The 12,783-nt window shown below is 38.9% G+C and overlaps 1 long non-coding RNA gene across 1 annotated transcript in view; it reads right to left on the bottom strand.

Moving 5' to 3' along the window:
- Nucleotides 1-12,783, bottom strand: part of LOC123745758 (uncharacterized) — a 27,897-nt gene extending 15,114 nt beyond the window's left edge. Inside the window, exon 1 of the long non-coding RNA XR_006771400.1 lies at nt 12,626-12,783. This is a non-coding gene — a long non-coding RNA (uncharacterized lncRNA). The remainder of the gene's footprint in view (nt 1-12,625) is intronic.

The raw sequence follows: 12,783 nt of genomic DNA, 5'->3' as shown, positions 1-12,783 counted from the left end.
AAAGAGTGAGAGGGTGAAAGAGTGATTGTAATTACCTAAGTGAATTACCTAAGTGTAGTTACAGGATGAGAGCTACGCTCGTGGTGTCCCGTCTTCCCAGCACTCTTTGTCATATAACGCTTTGAAACTACTGACGGTCTTGGCCTCCACCACCTTCTCCCCTAACTTGTTCCAACCGTCTACCACTCTGTTTGCGAAAGTGAATTTTCTTATATTTCTTCGGCATCTGTGTTTAGCTAGTTTATATCTATGACCTCTTGTTCTTAACGTTCCAGGTCTCAAGAAATCTTCCCTATCGATTTTATCAATTCCTGTTACTATTTTGTATATAGTGATCATATCACCTCTTTTTCTTCTGTCTTCTAGTTTTGGCATATTTAATGCCTCTAACCTCTCCTTGTAGCTCTTGCCCTTCAGTTCTGGGAGCCACTTAGTAGCATGTCTTTGCACTTTTTCCAGTTTGTTGATGTGCTTCTTAAGATATGGGCACCACACAACTGCTGCATATTCTAGCTTTGGCCTAACAAAAGTCGTGAACAATTTCTTTAGTATATCGCCATCCATGTACAGTATTTAAAAGCAATTCTGAAGTTAGAAAGTGTGGCATAGGCTCCTCGCACAATATTCTTTATGTGGTCCTCAGGTGATAGTTTTCTATCTAGAACCACCCCCTAGATCTCTTTCTTTATCAGACTTCTTTAAAGATTTCTCACATAATATATAGGTTGTGTGGGGTCTATGTTCTCCTATTCCACATTCCATAACATGGCATTTATTAACATTAAATTCCATTTGCCAAGTGGCGCTCCATGTACTTATTTTGTCCAGGTCTTCTTGAAGGGCATGACAATCATCTAAGTTTCTTATCCTTCCTATTATCTTAGCATCATCAGCAAACATGTTCATATATTTCTGTATACCAACTGGTAGATCATTTATGTAGACAATAAACATCACTGGTGCAAGAACTGAACCCTGTGGTACTCCACTTGTGACATTTCTCCAGTCCGATACACTGCCTCTGATCGCACCCCTCATTTTTCTATCAGTCAGAAAATTTTTCAACCATGTTAGAAGCGTACCTGTCACTCCTCCATTATTTTCCAGTTTCCAAAACAACCTCTTATGTGGAACTCTGTTGAAAGCCTTTTTTAGGTCCAGATAGATGCAGTCAACCCAACCATCTCTTTCCTGTAATATCTCTGTTGCTCGATCATAGAAACTGAGTAAATTCGATACACAGGATCTTCCAGATCGAAAACCATACTGTCTGTCTGATATTATATCATTTCTCTCCAGGTGTTCTACCCATTTAGTTTTAATTATTTTTTCCAATATTTTGACTATTACACTTGTCAATGATACCGGTCTATAATTAAGGGGGTCTTCCCTGCTTCCACTTTTGTAGATTGGAACTATGTTAGCCTTTTTCCACACATCAGCTACAACTCCTGTATACAGGGATGCCTGAAAAATCAGTTGAAGAGGAATGCTGAGCTCAGGTGCACATTCTCTCAGAACCCATGGTGAAACTCCATCTGGACCAACTGCTTTGTTCTTATTTAGCTCCTTGAGCATTTTTTCCACTTCGTCTCTAGACACCTCTATGTGCTCTATGTTGTTCTCTGGAATTCTTATTGTATCTGGTTCCCTGAAGATTTCATTTTGTACAAACACACTTTGGAACTTTTCGTTTAATGTTTCACACATTTCCTTTTCATTTTCTGTGAATCTATTTCCCATTTTCAACCTCTGAATATTATCCTTTACCTGCAATTTGTTGTTTATGAATTTATAGAACAGACCTTGTTCTGTTTTACATTTGTCTGCAATCCCTTTTTCAAAATTTCTTTCTGCCTCTCTCCTCACTGCCGTGTAGTTGTTTCTCGCATCTTTGTATCGCTGGTATGTTTGAGGGTTCGGCCTCTTCCTGTATTGATTCTACTTTTGTGTCTTTTGGTCTCTGGCCCTCTCACACTTTCTGTTGAACCAATCCTGTTTCCTAGTTCTGCTTCTCTGTTTTGGGATAAATTTTTTTGTGCCTTTATCATATATTTCACAAAACCTGACATACATCTCATTCACTTTCTTGCCTAGCAACAAGTCTGTCCAATTATACTCACTAAAAATTTTTCTAAGGTTGCCATAATGTCCTCTTCTAAAGTCATGTTTTTCATTTGCATCGACCGTCATATTTTCTTCCAGATTATAATGCATTGCATACTTTATTCCCAAAAACACATGGTCACTTTTACCCAAGGGAGGAAGGTACTGAATGTCAAATATTTCTTCCTCCTTCCTGGTAAATATCAAATCTAGCATGGAGGGGACATCCCCTTCCCTCATCCTCGTACCTTGTTTAACATGTTGATACAAGAATGTTTCCAGGATGAGGTCTACAAATTTACAGGTCCAGAAATCTTCTGTTTTAGCTTCACATGCTTCCCAGTCTATGGATTTCAAGTTGAAGTCGCCGACTATCAACAGTCGTGAACTATCGTTATCCGCTCTCGCTATGATCTCTCTCATTATTGTTATAAGACCTTCTCGTTTACTATCTAGCTCCTCCTTTGACCATGTGCTGCTTAACGGTGGACTATATGATCATTAGTTTATCATCCTCATGGCAGATCTCTAGTGCTATTATGTCAACTTCTTGTGGATTGGCAGTCACTATTTCGTTCACCTTTAGGTGTTCTTTCACCAGCACAGCAACGCCACCGCCTTTCCTGATTTTTCTGTCCCGTCTCCAAATTGAGTAGCCCCTTGGGAATATGACCTCATTTAAAATAGCATCTTCAAGTTTTGTCTCTGTGAATGCAACAATGTCTGGTGTCTGCAGCTGTATTATATCACTTAACTCCAGTATCTTTGATCTTACTCCATCTATGTTGGTGTATGCAATCTTGAGGAACTTGTTCCCCCTCTTCTTATTTTTCACTCCCCCTTTCTCTAATGATTTTGTTGGTTTGCCTTTATGTACCACTTTACTGGCCTGCCTACCCCTATCACTTTGTAGAAAAAAGAATTGATTTCTACTTCATTCCTGCTCTCATTTAAACGTTTTGCCTCGGCGAGATTCAGTTTCAGCTTCTCTCTATCTTCTTTTGAAAGATCTCGTCTTAACGACCACACTTTCCCATTCTCATCACTTTGTAATTTTCTAGCATTCCTTAATACTTCTTCCATTTGTTTGGTACCACTTAGGGTGATCCTCAAAGGTCGATCTTTCCCTTTTACATATCTGCCTATTCTCCTGTAGTCGCAGACATTCTCTATGGTTGTAAGACCTTCCACGAGGCCAACAATTTTATCTACTACTTTTTCTTCTTCTACAGCTCTTTCTGACCTAGATGTTATCTCCTTTTCCTTGCAGCCAAAAATGATCAGGGACTTACTCCGATCAACTGTGTTTTGCACCAACTTCTGGTTAGATGCCAATTCTTTCCTCACTTCCAGCCTAATGTTTGTTTTATCTTTGTCGCTGCAGTGTTTGACTTCCTTTACTGCTTCTTCTATTTTTTCCTTCTCCTTGGCCACTTGTGCATGAGTTGCATATCTTTCTTGCACTGTTCTATTCCCTGCATAACTTCCTCCATCTGTGCTGACAAAAGCTGTTTCTCCTGTTGAAATTCCTATTGTAGTCTTTTATGTTTAAATTTACTTTAACTTCTTCCAAAGCTATTTTTAAGAGTCTATTTTCTTCTTCCATGGCTTTGCAATTAGTTTCCAATTGAATCTTATCCTTGCGCAAGTCTTTCACTACACCCTCAAGACATACAACTTTGCTATTTAAATGGTCATTACTTTCTTTCAATTTACTAATTATTTCTACATGAGAGGTCACAATAGTATCTAATTTTACCACCTTGTTGTATAAACTGGTTATCTCAATGCTTTCTTCACTGAATCCAGCAAAATCAAGCTCTGTTTTGTATTTCCTCTTACAGGTGGCCATCTTGATGTGTAATTACCTAAGTGTAGTTACAGGATGAGAGCTACACTCGTGGTGTCCTGTCTTCCCAGCACTCTTTGTCATATAACGCTTTGAAACTACTGACGGTCTTGGCCTCCACCACCTTCTCACTTAACTTGTTCCAACCGTCTACCACTCTATTTGCGAAGGTGAATTTTCTTATATTTCTTCGGCATCTGTGTTTAGCTAGTTTAAATCTATGACCTCTTGTTCTTGAAGTGCCAGGTCTCAGGAAATCTTCCCTGTCGATTTTATCAATTCCTGTTACTATTTTGTATGTAGTGATCATATCACCTCTTTTTCTTCTGTCTTCTAGTTTTGGCATGTTTAATGCTTCTAACCTCTCCTCGTAGCTCTTACCCTTCAGTTCTGGGAGCCACTTAGTAGCATGTCTTTGCACCTTTTCCAGTTTGTTGATGTGCTTCTTAAGATATGGGCACCACACAACAGCTGCATATTCTAGCTTTGGCCTAACAAAAGTCATGAACAATTTCTTTAGTATATCGCCATCCATGTATTTAAATGCAATTCTGAAGTTAGAAAGCATAGCATAGGCCCCTTGCACAATATTCTTTATGTGGTCCTCAGGTGATAGTTTTCTATCTAGAACCACCCCTAGATCTCTTTCTTTATCAAAATTCTTTAAAGATTTCTCACATAATATATAGGTTGTGTGGGGTCTATGTTCTCCTATTCCACATTCCATAACATGACACATTTATTAACATTAAATTCCATTTGCCAAGTGGTGCTCCATCTACTTATTTTGTCCAGGTCTTCTTGAAGGGCATGACAATCATCTAAATTTCTTATCCTTCCTATTATCTTAGCATCATCAGCAAACATGTTCATATAATTCTGTATACCAACTGGTAGATCATTTATGTACACAATAAACATCACTGGTGCAAGAACTGAACCCTGTGGTACTCCACTTGTGACATTTCTCCATTCCGATACATTGCCTCTGATTACTGCCCTCATTTTTCTATCAGTCAGAAAATTTTTCATCCATGATAGAAGCTTACCTGTCACCCCTCCAATATTTTCCAGTTTCCAGAACAACCTCTTATGTGGAACTCTGTCGAAAGCCTTTTTTAGGTCCAGATAGATGCAGTCAACCCAACCATCTCTTTCCTGTTATATCTCTGTGGCTCGATCATAGAAACTGAGTAAATTCAATACACAGGATCTTCCAGATCGAAAACCATACTGTCTGTCTGATATTATATCATTTCTCTCTAGGTGTTCTAGCCATTTAGTTTTGATTAGTTTTTCCAATACTTTCACTATTACACTTGTCAATGATACAGGTCTATAATTGAGGGGGTCTTCCCTGCTGCCACTTTTGTAGATTGGAACTATGTTAGCCTGTTTCCACACGTCTGCTACGATTCCTGTACACAGGGATGTCTGAAAGATCAGGTGAAGTGGAATGCTGAGCTCAGATGCACATTCTCTCAGAACCCATGGTGAAACACCATCTGGGCCAGCTGCTTTGTTCTTACCGAGCTCCTTGAGCATTTTTTCCACTTCGTCTCTAATCACCTCTATGTGCTCTATGTTGTTCTCTGGAATTCTTATTGTATCTGGTTCCCTAAAGATTTCATTTTGTACAAACACACTTTGGAATTTTTCGTTTAGTGTTTCACACATTTCCTTTTCATCTTCCGTGAATCTATTTCCCATTTTCAACCTCTGAATATTATCCTTTACCTGCAATTTGTTGTTTATGAATTTATAGAATAGACCTGGTTCTGTTTTACATTTGTCTGCAATCCCTTTTTCAAAATTTCTTTCTGCCTCTCTCCTCACTGCCGTGTAGTTGTTTCTCGCATCCTTGTATTGCTGGTATGTTTGGGGGTTCGGCCTCTTCCTGTATTGATTCCATTTTTGTGTCTTTTGGTCTCTAGCCCTCTCGCAATTTCTATTGAACCAATCCTGTTTCCTAGTTCTGCATCTCTGTTTCGGTATAAATTTTTTTGTGCCTTTATCATATATTTCATAAAACTTGACATACATCTCATTCACTTCCTTGCCTAGCATCAAGTCTGTTCAATTATACTCACTAAAAAAATTTCTAAGGTCACCATAATGTCCTCTCCTGAAGTCTGGTTTTTCAACTGCTTCAACCTCCTTATTTTCTTCCAGCTTATAACGCATTGCATACATTATTCCCAAAAAGACATGGTCACTTTTACCCAAGGGAGGAAGGTACTGAATGTCAAATATCTCTTCCTCCTTCCTGGTAAATATCAAATCTAGCATGGAGCCGCGTCCAACAGCCTGGTTGATCAGTCCGGCAACCAGGAGGCCTGGTCGACGACCGGGCCGCGGGGACGCTAAGCCCCGGAAGCATCTTCTGTTTTAGCTTCATATGCTTCCCAGTCTATGGATTTCAAGTTGAAGTCACCGACTATCAACAGTCGTGATCTATCGTTATCCGCTCTCGCTATAATCTCTCTCATTATTGTTATAAGACCTTCACGTTCACTATCTAGCTCCTCCTTTGACCATGTGCTGCTTGGCGGTGGACTATATGCATTTATTATCATTAGTTTATCATCCTCATGGCAGATCTCTAGTGCTATTATGTCAACTTCTTGTGGATTGGCAGTCATTATTTCCTTCACCTTTAGGTGTTCTTTTACCAGCACAGCAACGCCACCGCCTTTCCTAATTTTTCTGTCCCGTCTCCAAATTGAGTAGCCCCTTGGGAATATGACCTCATTTAAAATTACATCTTCAAGTTTTGTCTCCGTGAGTGCAACAATGTCTGGTGTCTGCAGCTGTATTACATCACTTAACTCCAGTATCTTCGATCTCACTCCATCTATGTTGGTGTATGCAATCTTCAGGAACTTGTTCCCCCTCTCCTTATTCTTCACTCCCCCTCTCTCTATTGATTTTGTTGGTTTGCCTTTATGTACCACTTTACTGGTTTGCCTACCCCTATCACTTTGTAGAAAAAAGAATTTATTTCTTCTTCATTCCTGCTCTCATTTAAATGTTTTGCCTCGGCGAGGTTCAGTTTCAGCTTCTCTCTATCTTCTTTTGAAAGATCTCGTCTTAACGACCACCCTTTCCCATCCTCATCACTTTGCAATTTTCTAGCATTCCTTAGTACTTCTTCCATCTGTTTGGCACCATTTAGGGTGATCCTCAAAGGTCGATCTTTCCCTTTTACGTACCTGCCTATTCTCCTGTAGTCGCACACATTCTCTATGGTTGTAAGACCTTCCACGAGGCCAACAATTTTATCTACTACTTTAGCTTCTTCTACAGCTCTTTCTGACCTAGATGTTATCGCCTTTTCTTTGCAGCCAAAAATGATCAGGGACTTACTCCGATCAACTGTGTTTTGCACCAACTTCGGGTTAGATGCCAATTCTTTTCTCACTTCCAGCCTAATGTTTGTTTTATCTTGGTTGCTGCAGTGCTTGACTTCCTTTACTGCTTCTTCTATTTTTTCCTTCTCCTTGGCCACTTGTGCATAAGTGAGTTGCATATCTTTCTTGCACTGTTCTATTCCCTGTGTAACTTCCTCCATCTGTGCTGACAAAAGCTGTTTCTCCTGTTGAATTTCCTTGCCTAACCTATTGTAGTCATTTATGTTTAAATTTACTTTAACTTCTTCCAGAGTGTGTGAGAGTGTGTGTGTGAAAGAGTGAGTGTGTGAGAGTGTGTGTGTAATTACCTAAGTGTAATTACCTAAGTGTAGTTACAGGATGAGAGCTACGCTCGTGGTGTCCCGTCTTCCCAGCACTCTTTGTCATATAACGCTTTGAAACTACTGACGGTCTTGGCCTCCACCACCTTCTCACTTAACTTGTTCCAACCGTCTACCACTCTATTTGCGAAGGTGAATTTTCTTATATTTCTTCGGCATCTGTGTTTAGCTAGTTTAAATCTATGACCTCTTGTTCTTGAAATTCCAGGTCTCAGGAAGTCTTCCCTGTCGATTTTATCAATTCCTGTTACTATTTTGTATGTAGTGATCATATCACCTCTTTTTCTTCTGTCTTCTAGTTTTGGCATATTTAATGCTTCTAACCTCTCCTCGTAGCTCTTGCCCTTCAGTTCTGGGAGCCACTTAGTAGCATGTCTTTGCACCTTTTCCAGTTTTTTGATGTGCTTCTTAAGATATGGGCACCACACAACAGCTGCATATTCTAGCTTTGGCCTAACAAAAGTCATGAACAATTTCTTTAGTATATCGCCATCCATGTATTTAAATGCAATTCTGAAGTTAGAAAGCATAGCATAGGCTCCTTGCACAATATTCTTTATGTGGTCCTCAGGTGATAGTTTTCTATCTAGAACCACTCCTAGATCTCTTTCTTTATCAGAATTCTTTAAAGATTTCTCACATAATATATAGGTTGTGTGGGGTCTATGTTCTCCTATTCCACATTCCATAGTGAAAGAGTGAGTGTGTGAGAGTGTGTGTGTGAAAGAGTGAGTGTGTGAGAGTGTAATTACCTAAGTGTAATTACCTAAGTGTAGTTACAGGATGAGAGCTACGCTCGTGGTGTCCCGTCTTCCCAGCACTCTTTGTCATATAACGCTTTGAAACTACTGACGGTCTTGGCCTCCACCACCTTCTCACTTAACTTGTGTGTGTGAAAGAGTGAGTGTGTGATTACTGGTACCTAAGTGTAAAGTTAAAGGATGACAGCTACCCTCGTGGTGTCCCGTCTTCCCAGTGCTCTTTGTCATATAACACTTTGAAACTACTGACGGTTTTGGCCTCACGTAACTTGTTACAACCGTCTATCACTCTGCAAAAGTGAATTTTCTTATATTTCTTCAGCTGCTTTGTTTAGTTATTTTAAATCTATGACCTTTTGTTTTCAAAGTTCCAGGTCTCAGGAAGTCTTCCCTATCAATTTTATCGATTCCTGTTACTATCTTGTACGTAGTGATCATATTGCCTCTTTTTCTTCTATCTTCCAGTTTTGGCATATTTAATACCTCTAACCTCTCCTCATAGCTCTTGCCTTTCAGTTCTGGGAGCCACTTAGTAGCATGTCTTTGCACCTTTTCCAGTTTGTTGATGTGCTTCTTAAGATATGGTGCCCATATAACCCACTGCATATTCTAGCTTTGGCCTAATAAAAATTGTGAACAATTTCTTTAGTATTTCGTCATCCATGTATTTAAAAGCAATTCTGAAGTTAGAAAGCGTAGCATAGGCTCCTCGAACAACATTCTTTATGTGGTCCTCAGGTGATACTTTTCTATCTACAACCACCCCTAGATCTGTTTCTTTATCAGAATTCTTTAAAGATTTTCCAAATAATTTACAGATTGTGTGGGGGTCTATGTTCTCCTATTCCATATTCCATAACATGGTATTTATGCACATTAAATTCCATTTGCCAAGCGGTGCTCCATATACTTATTTTGTCCAGGTCTTCTTGAAGGGCATTACAATCATCTAAGTTTCTTATCCTTCCTATTATCTTATCATCATCAGCAAACATGTTCATATAATTCTGTATTCCATCTGGCAGATCATTTATGTAGACAATGAACATCACTGATGCAAGAACTGAACCCTGTGGTACTCCACTTGTGACATTTGTCCAGTCCGATACATTGCCTCTGATTACTGCTCTCATTTTTCTATCAGAAAATTTTCATCTATGTTAAAAGCTTACCTGTCACCCCTCCAATATGTTCCAGTTTCTAGAACAACCTCTTATGTGGAACTCTCTCGAAAGCCTTTTTTTTTAAGGTCCATATAGATGCAGTCAACCCAACCATCTCTGTCCTGTAAAATCTCTGTGGATGATCATAGAAACTGAGTAAATTCGATAAACAGGATCTTCCAGATCAAAAACCATACTGTCTGTCTGATATTTTATCACTTCTCTCCAGGTGTTCCATTATTTAGTTTTAATTATTTTCTTCAATATTTTGATTATTACACTTGTCAATGATACAGGTCTATAATTGAGGGAGTCTTCCCTGATAATGGCAGCAACTTTTATCCTTTAATCTCTCTATCTTTTTACTATTCTAGCATTCTTACTGTCTACTCCTCTTCTAATTTTTCCCTTGATCTCATTTTCTCCCTCTGATTCTAAACTTTCTCTTTCTCCCGACCACTCCTTCCTCACACCTCTCTACCTCCCTCAACCCATGCCCACACTTCATTTTTCATTTCTTTCCTTTTATTTATTTATGCATATACAAAAATGTACATAAGGAATGTGAGGATACAAATATGGTAATTACAGTCTTGTAAAGCCACTAGCACGCGCAGCGTTTTGGGCAGGTCCTTAATCTAAGAAAATTTTAAGGAGGTAAATACTTGCAAAATTTATAGACAAAAAAATGATAACAGATTACATGAAATGAAAAAAAAAAAGATGATGAGAGAAAATTGTAGGTACAGTATATTAAAGCACATAGGTAGGTAAGATTGATTGCAATGACAGCTTGAATGGTAGTTGACAACAAATTGGTAGGCACAATACAGCAGAAACAATATAAGATTGATTGCAATGACAGCTTGAATGGTAGTTGACAAAAATTGGTAGCCACAATACAGCATATGGCTAGCACATAAAAGAAGACAGCAATGAACACAATGATAAGGTTGTTTGATATTACATAAAAATTAGGAGATTGGGTAACACTAGGTACAGAGCAAATTTAAAGCTCAGTGTAGGAAACTAAGAAGATGAAGTTAGGTACTTTTTGGTTTTGCTTTTAAATAAGGCAAAAGTTTTACAGTTTTTCAATTCACTAGGGAGTGAGTTCCATAGACTAGGTCCCTTAATTTGCATAGAGTGTTTACACAGATTAAGTTTGACCCTGGGGATATCAAAGAGATATTTATTTCTGGTGTGGTGATAATGGGTCCTATTACATCTGTCCAAGGAGAGTTTCAGAGCATGGTTTGCATTTAAGAACAGGGTTTTGTAAATGTAGTTGACACAAGAGAATGTGTGGAGGGAGTTCATATTTAGCAAGTTTAGGGATTTAAACAAGGGAGCTGAGTGTTGTCTGAAAGCAGAGTTAGTTATTATTCTGATAGCAGATTTTTGCTGTGTGATGATGGGCTTAAGGTGGTTTGCAGTGGTAGACCCCCATGCACAGATACCATAATTAAGATAGGGGTAGATTAGTGCATAATATAGTGAGAGGAGAGCAGAGTTAGGAACATAATATCTGATTTTGGAGAGTATACCAACTGTCTTAATGACTTTCTTAGTTATGTGTTGAATGTGGGTGCTGAAGTTGAGTCTCTTGTCTAGGAATAGGCCAAGAAACTTGCCATCATTTTTATTACTGATGTTAATGTTGTCTATCTGTAGCTGAATTGCATTTGATGATTTGCTTCCAAATAAGATGTAGTAAGTCTTTTCGATGTTTAATGTTAGTTTGTTCGTTGACATCCATATGTGGACTTTTTTTAATTCATTATTCACAACATTATTTAGTGTATGTGGGTTGAGGTTTGAATAGATAAGGGTAGTATCGTCAGCAAACAATATAGGTTTGAGAATATTAGAGACATTAGGCAGATCGTTTATATATATATATATGAGAAATAGAAGAGGTCCTAAGATGCTGCCCTGTGGCACTCCAATGGTAATTGGTAGAGTGGAAGAAGTTGTATCATTGATGGTTACATATTGGTGTCTGTCACTAAGATAGGATCGGATGTAGTCAAGGGCAAGGCCTCGGATTCCATAATGCTGGAGTTTAAGTAAGAGGTAGTTGTGATTAACAGTATCAAAGGCTTTTCTTAGGTCAATGAAGAGTCCAATCGGAAACTCATTTTTGTCAAGGGCTGAGTAGATAACGTCAAGGAGACTAATGATTGCATCGTTGGTGCTCTTTTGGGACCGGAAGCCAAACTGGCAGGGGCTGAGTATGTCGAATTTTACGAGGTAGGAATAGAGCTGTTTGTAAATAATTTTTTCAAATATTTTTGATAGAATGGGTAGATTTGATATTGGTCTATAATTGTTTATATTCACCGGATTGCCTCCTTTATGGACTGGCGTTACTCTTGCTTTTTTGAGGATATCAGGGAAGGTGTGACACTCTATAGATTTGTTGAACAGTAGTGCTATGGGTGGGGCAAGGGCATGGGAGGCTCTCTTGTACACAATGGACGGAATTTCACTGGTGTTCCCTGCCTTGGTTTTTAGAGAGTGTATGATGGACACAACATCTGCCGGGCTGATTGGTGAAAAGAGAAGAGTTTGGATAGCTGCCTGAGAGATGTGTTAATTTTCATTTCCGTTACATTACACTACAACCACGTTCTCACATGTGGATGCCCTACATCCACATTCTTACTTGTGGAACATTGTGTCAATGCCTGTGTTCCCTTGTTTATTTACCACATGCTTTACCGCATGCTAAATAGTCTTTTCTAAATAGTTTGCCCATGTCTCTCTTGTATATTTCCTATATTTCCTTCACAATCGACTTGAGAATGGTCCAGGACGGACCGAAACGTCATCGTCCCTTCACCTTCTAGTGTGTGGTCTGGTCAATATATTTCCTTGGAATTTTGTACATTTACATGGATTTTGTTATGATGTAATTGAGTATTCGCAAGTTTCTTCTCTCCTCCTCTCAGATGTTTGTGTCGAGCATCAAATACCAAACAAAATGTCTTACCTTTGGCTTCTATGTATACTCAGAGGTTCTTCCAGCATGCTGTAAATAATCCAGAGAATCTTCAGGGCCCTTAAAGGGCGAGAAGGCCCCATAACACAGCCTCATCCTCCACTACTCAAGGCCAGACTGACATGTAAACAAACCCAATCCCGTTTTCT

The sequence above is a fragment of the Procambarus clarkii genome, chromosome 88 (genome assembly GCF_040958095.1).
Source record: "Procambarus clarkii isolate CNS0578487 chromosome 88, FALCON_Pclarkii_2.0, whole genome shotgun sequence".
NCBI classification, from domain to species: domain Eukaryota; kingdom Metazoa; phylum Arthropoda; class Malacostraca; order Decapoda; family Cambaridae; genus Procambarus; species Procambarus clarkii.
Note: the sequence above shows the minus strand (reverse complement) of the source record. Positions and strands in the feature narration are given on the sequence as shown.